Raw genomic sequence first — 6517 nt, 5'->3', positions numbered from 1 at the left:
TGTGTGTGTGTGTGTGTGTGTGTGTGTGTGTGTGTGTGTGTGTGTGTGTTTATCCCCCACCCCCTTCCACCCCTGCGCAATAGCACCAGTCCTCCAAAGAGGAATCTTGAATTGGTGAATTATGCTAAGCCCTCGTTTCTGAAACTAGAGTCGCGGCATCTGATGGCACTTGTCGGGCAGGACGACCAGACTAGGAAGGAGACCAGGTAGAAACTAGGGACGGGTGAGGGGCGCCAAGTGGCGCGGACCACAGTCTCAGCCCTGCTCTGATGGGCTGGTGGTGGGAGCCAAGGGGGGAAGCCCTTGAATCCTGAGACTGGGGGATGGGGTGACGCTGCAGCTGGAGTACTTTTATGTCTGGAAACTAAAAGGGCTTTTGAATTTAAAAAAACCATTACTTAGGTCGTCGCGTCAGCCATCAATGAGGACGGGGATAGTTCTTTCTGAGAAATTAAAAAGAGAGAAAGAGAGAGAAGAAAAAAGGAAAGGAAATGAAGGGGGGAAAAAGACATAAGGAAAGAAAGAAAAGCTTAAACAATAGGTTCTCACCTCCATCCACCCCAATAAGGAGAAAATGTAGAACCCAGGAACTTGTTCTGATGGGGGCTGGGCAAGGTGGAGGGGATGTCACAGGAAAACTCTAAAACCTTAGTATGTATTAGAGACTGCAATACATGTAGGCTTGACATTTAATTAATACCATGTCCTTGTCAATATGTGAAGTAAAAGCTAAGATTTAAATGTTCCTCAGCATACCTATACTTAAATGGGAAGTGATAATCATAATGTCAGGTAAACCCATAAAAAATGTTCATAAAAGCAAAAAACACTGATGCTTTAACATAGTTATTAAAAATTGAGTCTGGGGGTTGAACAAGTGTGAAGAGTGAGGTAATTAATTTTTTTATATAAAATCTGTCCCTGATTTTCAATTTATTAGAACCCAGATAATCAGTGCTTTCTTCTGATAGCACTCTTCCTCTGAAATGAGCACTCCATGTCCAATTAGCTGTTCATCAGCTAAATTCACGAAACCAGAAATGTACTAAATATGATGCCTGAATTGAAATGCAATGCCCAAAATAATGTGTTCATGTGTGATTTGGGATATTGTAAGAAAAAAAAAAATGGTGCACTTAAAACTCCCACTCTTCTTCTTACCGTAGAGTGGCTTTTAGTGTTTAGTGTCCTGCTAAACCCATAAAAATACACTTTACAAAAGTCTTCTTCAGTCATGTAATTGCTTGCAATGAACAAATGCTGACCTGAACAACCTTCTGAAGATCAGAAACCAGTGAACTTTCTCGGACCCTGAAATTGTCAGAAGGTTTAAGCTTACTCTTAGATAAACACATAAAATTTGACCTTTCAAATGGCACAAGAATGTGTGCCAAGAAGCATTAATGGGAGGGGGGGAGGAATGGTTAATGTTTCCTATAACCTGTAATACAAAGGAGGACAGAAATAAATAATGTAAAAGGTGATGGGATAATTCATTACATGAGCTCTATTTTAGTAGCACAATTGCAACTAATATACTAATTAATGAACGTCACATAGATCTTTGAGTTCTGAAAGTAACAAAAATATCATTAGAATGAGATATTGCTGAAACAAAGCTTATTTAAAATAACACTAGCAATAAATTTCTAATAAAATATAAGGAGAATAACTTACCAGAGGACATTTCAGGAAGCAAGATGACTGTGAGAAAAATATATCCAGGATTCAAACAGATATTCCATGATCTTCCAAATCAAAATAGTGATGAGCTGCAGGGTGGTGGAACTTTGAAAAAATCAGCAGTTCCTGGTGGCATGTAACCACCTAAAAACCAGTTACACAGAAAGCCATGAACCCCCAAGGAAAAGAAAAAATGTGCGAGAGGTGCCTTTTATTTTGGGGGGTGGGGGCTTATTTGTAATGATCAAGTGAAATTTACTGACTGCACATGCCCACACAGTGGGGGGAAATAGAAGCTGTGTAACCCCGGAGAACAGGAGGTGAAATACAGATAAATCTGCAAAGAGAAGTAAAAGGATGTGTTGAATACAAGAGATAGAGAGAGAACTAGTGAGCAAGGCTCTAGTCATCCTGAAAGATACAGCAGCAAGAACGATTTAGGCTGCTGGGAAGGATCCAATGAGAATTCAAGAGGGCACTGCTTCTGAAATCCTGCTCTGATCTTCCCACTCTCAGTTCTTTAAGAGTTACCTGCGCTGGGAACATGATTATTAGGATTAATAGTATTCCATCAGTGTGTTTCACTAGGATTTCCCTTGAACTCTCTCACTCTCGCAGCAAGTGAGGGAGGAGTAGTAAGGAAGCCCAGCACAGCCAACCCCCCCCCCCCAAAATAAACCACTATGGTCACTTTAGGATGACCAAATCATCAGTGATTTGCGTGGGGGGGGGGCGGTGGGGGTCGAAGGGCTGAAGATGCGGATGAGGCCGAGTCGCCCGGCGCTTTCGGGGATGCTGTGCCGAGGCTCAGGCAGGGGGGGCGGGAACCGCGGTTACGAGCTGCAGCGGCGGCAGCAGGAGCGGTTTTCTCCCAGGTCCCGTTTTCTCGGAGAATGCTGCAGCCCGCGACTCGAGGCCGTTCACTTCCATCCGAAACCTCAGCTCCAAATGCCTTGTTTTAGAAGCTAGAGCTTGGGAGGTTCCGAGGACGGTTCCTGGGGGAGCGGGTGACAGGCGGGGAGGCTCTCGCGTCCTCTCTGATTCCTGCACAGTTACCGAGGGAGAGTGCGCTAGAAATGGCTTTGCTGCCGAACGCATGATCTTGCCATTTTCGTATCCCGATACGGCACACACGATCGCCTGATCGATCGGGTAAGATCAGCTTTATTCCTTCTCTCTTTTCCTCTCCGTGGTCCCATCCCTTCTCCGAGCCCAAACCCGAAACCCGAATCCTAGGTTCTCTCCTCTGTCTCTCTCTTTCTCTTTCTCTCTCTTTCCATAGAAGAACTTCCCTTTCCTCTTTGAAACCTACTTCCCCAAGGAATTGCTTGTGTGACTGAGGGGCTAGTAATTCTCTTTGTAGATGTTTATATTTTGGCTGTGAAATGATTCCCCCGTCGCCACCCTCGGTACCCTCCTTAGAGAAGATCCCTCCCTCCCCAGGGGTTCACTCTCCGAGCTCGGATCTGGATGAAGAGCGCCGTGGGAGTCTTTTGCCCTCTGCTCTATCTTCCTCTGGACCCTGAAGCTTAAGCACTATCCGCCTCTCTCCCTCTCTTTTTAGAAATAGGAGGGAAAGGTAGAGGGGAAATTGATTTCTTGCAGAGACTGAGGCGCCGAATGATAGAGGGAATAAACATTTGCCCTGGATAAAAATGTTCTTGGTAAGTAATCTTATTTTCTGCGGTTGAAAAGGAAACACATTGCTTCTCACTGCCCCATCCCCCACTCCATTCATTTATTTGCTCTCTGTATGTAAATCACGAGCTGGGTCAGTGGAAATTTTCTTTTCCTCCTTCCTCGGAGAATAGCAACATGTAAGGGTGAATTTGAACTAGGGAGCTTTTAAGGAGGACATAGGAAGGCTTGAATTCTTATTCATTTCTTACCTTCAAAACCTACACACAGGTAAAGCTGATTCCTGATTGCTTGCAAGAAGAGTATTTAAATACCTCCTTTATTTCTTACTGTTTTTTTCTTTCCGAAAATAAAATAGTTTCAGGTGGTAGCCCCATGTCCAAGGTTTTCGTATCCCTTGGCCATGTTCTAAAATTCCATTCCAGAAATAAGAATGTGTATTAAGCTAAAGCTTAATAAGTAAGCCTTAAGCTAAAGGTAAGTTAAAGCTATAGTGCCCCTTACTAATGTGTACATCTTTGTTCCAGTTCTTGTACCAGATACAAATTATTAGCATCCAAGATAGCTGTTTGCATGTTGTGATGATTCCTATAAATTCAGAAAGCCCTCTGGTTTTCATGAGTCTAGAGCACCCCCAGCCTGCATTTGCTTATTATGTGAAGAGTGTAAAAGTAGGAGGAAGACAAAAAGCCCTGGAGTGTGCTTACATCATATGTCACTAAGTGTGCAGAATAATACATCTCGCAAATTTGTGTGAACTTGGTTTATCAAGTGCCAGCTGACCATTTCGGATGTGAAAAACTAAAGGCGAATTGTTCTAAGAGAAATTATTGCAATTTTGCGTTAGAGAATGTATTTTACTGGTGTAATATCTATATTACTTTTTCCTCCATTATTGTTATGGTTTATACTCTACAACTCTTATTCCCAAATTTTATTGATAAAGAATAAGTTGATTTGCACAAAATTTATTTCTGATATAAATAGAATAGCCTTAGTCCCAAATATCTGATATTAAAATTCCATTGATAAGAAAAGACTTCATTTCAGATCATCAGTTTCCTTGAAATCTACTAGGAAATCCCAGAAGAGAGATAGTCAAGTATCATATTTCAACAGTAAAGCAAACTGTGCATGTACTCAATCTAGTATCTAGTCTGTATTACTACCAAAATTGTCCAGGGAAAAAATTTCATGCGTATATAACTTTTTTTTTTTTCTTTCTCTCCTTAGGCTGTGTTCCTGCCCTAATAAGGATCTAGAGCAGAAGATTTTCTTCAGTCATCAAATTTTACCCAAAAGATTACTGTTGTGTTATATGTCTGTTTTACACAGGTTCACAGATGTTGGTAGGGGGATCTGAGGTCCACACAAGGAGGTTCAATGTCCTGAATTAGATTTGTTACAAATTCAACCTTAACAATTGTGATATCTAGAGAGCATAGTTTGCATATATGATCTTTTTATGCTGTCTAAATCTACTTACCTAAATTGCTATTCAAAAAAATACAGTTGTTTGTTTAGGACCCAACCTGACTTAAGTTAGAAAATGTAACATTAAAATTTTTATTTTATATGTGAAATGATTGTGAGGTTGCTATTCTTTTAAATATTTGGAGAATAAAAAGAACAGGATAAAAACATTAATTTTGTGGCCCATGGTTCCTTAACTTTAACAAATTTTATAACACTTAAAGTTTATTTATAAGTACTTAGCATTATATTAAAGCATATGATGAAGTTCGATGAACCTCAAAATAGAGCCATAGGCTTTTACATCTCATAGCTAGCTCTTACCTGGTTTGTACTTAGAACCATCTCAAAAGTTAGATATTTTAATTTTATACTGAGAATGTCCTTTCCTGGATAATCTCAAGGTACATCTAACATTGGTATCAGCACATTTTATATTACTGGTATTGTTTTTGTTTGCTCTCCTGGCTTCTTCTTTTAAATGTATAGGTATCACCTAATGTATATCTTTCTTTCTTTCTTTCTTTTTTCCTGCATCTTCATGTTTTTTTTTTCATTTTATTTTATTTTATTTCTTTTCAGTGTTCCAGCATTCATTGTTTATGCACCACACCCAGTGCTCCATGCAACACGTGCCCTCCTTAATACCCACCAGGCTCACCCAACCCCCTGGCCCCCTCCTCTCCATAACTCTCAGTTTGTTTCTCAGAGTCCACAGTCTCTCATGGGTTTGTCTCCGCCTCCGATTTCCCCCAACTCACTTCTCCTCTCCATCTCCCAATGTCCTCCATGTTATTCTTCATGCTCCACAAGTAAGTGAAACCTATAATTGACTCTCTCTCCTTGATTTATTTCACTCAGCATAATCTCTTCCAGTCCCATCCATGTTGATACAAAAGTTGGGTATTCATCCTTTCTGATGGAGGCATAATACTCCATTGTTTATATGGGCCATATCTTTATTCATTTGTCCATTGAAGGTCATCTTGGTTCTTTCCACAGTTTGGTGGCCATTGTTGCTATTGGGGTACAGATGGTCCTTCTTTTCACTACATCAGTATCTTTGGGGTAAATACCCAGTAGTGCAATTGCAGGGTCATAGGGAAGCTCTATTTTTAATTTCTTAAGGAGTCTCCACACTGTTTTCCAAAGTGGCTGCACCAACTTGCATTCCCACCAACAGTGTAAGAGGGTTCCCCTTTCTCCACATCCTCTCTAACACATGTTGTTTACTGTCTTGTGAATTTTGGCCATTCTAACTGGTGTAAGGTGGTATCTCAATGTGGTTTTGATTTGAATCTCCCTGATGGCTAGTGATGATGAACATTTTTTCATGTGTCTGTTAGCCATTTGTATGTCTTATTTGGAGAAGTGTCTGTTCATGTCTTCTGCCCATTTTTTGATGTGATTATCTGTTTTGTATGTGTTGAGTTTGAGGAGTTCTTTATAGATCTTGGATATCAGCATTTTGTCTGTAGTGTCATTTGTGAATACCTTCTCCCATTCCGTGGGTTGCCTCTTTGTTTTGTTGACTGTTTCTTTTGCTGTACAGAAGCTTTTGATCTTGATGAAGTCCCAAACATTTATCTTTCTTTTTGTTTCCTTTGCCTTTGGAGACATGTCTTGAAAGAAGTTGCTGTGGCCAATGCTGAAGAGGTTACTGCCTATGTTCTCCTCTAGGATTTTGATAGATTCCTGCTTCATGTTGAGGTCTTTTATCTGT

General features: G+C 40.6%; 1 protein-coding gene across 1 annotated transcript in view; it reads right to left on the bottom strand.

Moving 5' to 3' along the window:
- LOC111151092 (BMP/retinoic acid inducible neural specific 3) overlaps positions 1–2663 on the bottom strand; it is a 390590-nt gene extending 387927 nt beyond the window's left edge. Inside the window, exon 1 of the mRNA XM_022508861.1 lies at positions 1678–2663. The gene's annotated coding sequence lies outside the window, so the exon portion shown is untranslated. The remainder of the gene's footprint in view (positions 1–1677) is intronic.
- Positions 2664–6517: the final 3854 nt, after the last annotated feature.

This window comes from Enhydra lutris, unplaced genomic scaffold (assembly GCF_002288905.1).
Source record: "Enhydra lutris kenyoni isolate GAN:26980312 unplaced genomic scaffold, ASM228890v2 scaffoldscaffold25, whole genome shotgun sequence".
NCBI classification, from domain to species: Eukaryota; Metazoa; Chordata; class Mammalia; order Carnivora; family Mustelidae; genus Enhydra; species Enhydra lutris.
The sequence above is the reverse complement of the archived record's forward strand: the minus strand, read 5'-3'. Positions and strand labels throughout refer to the sequence as shown.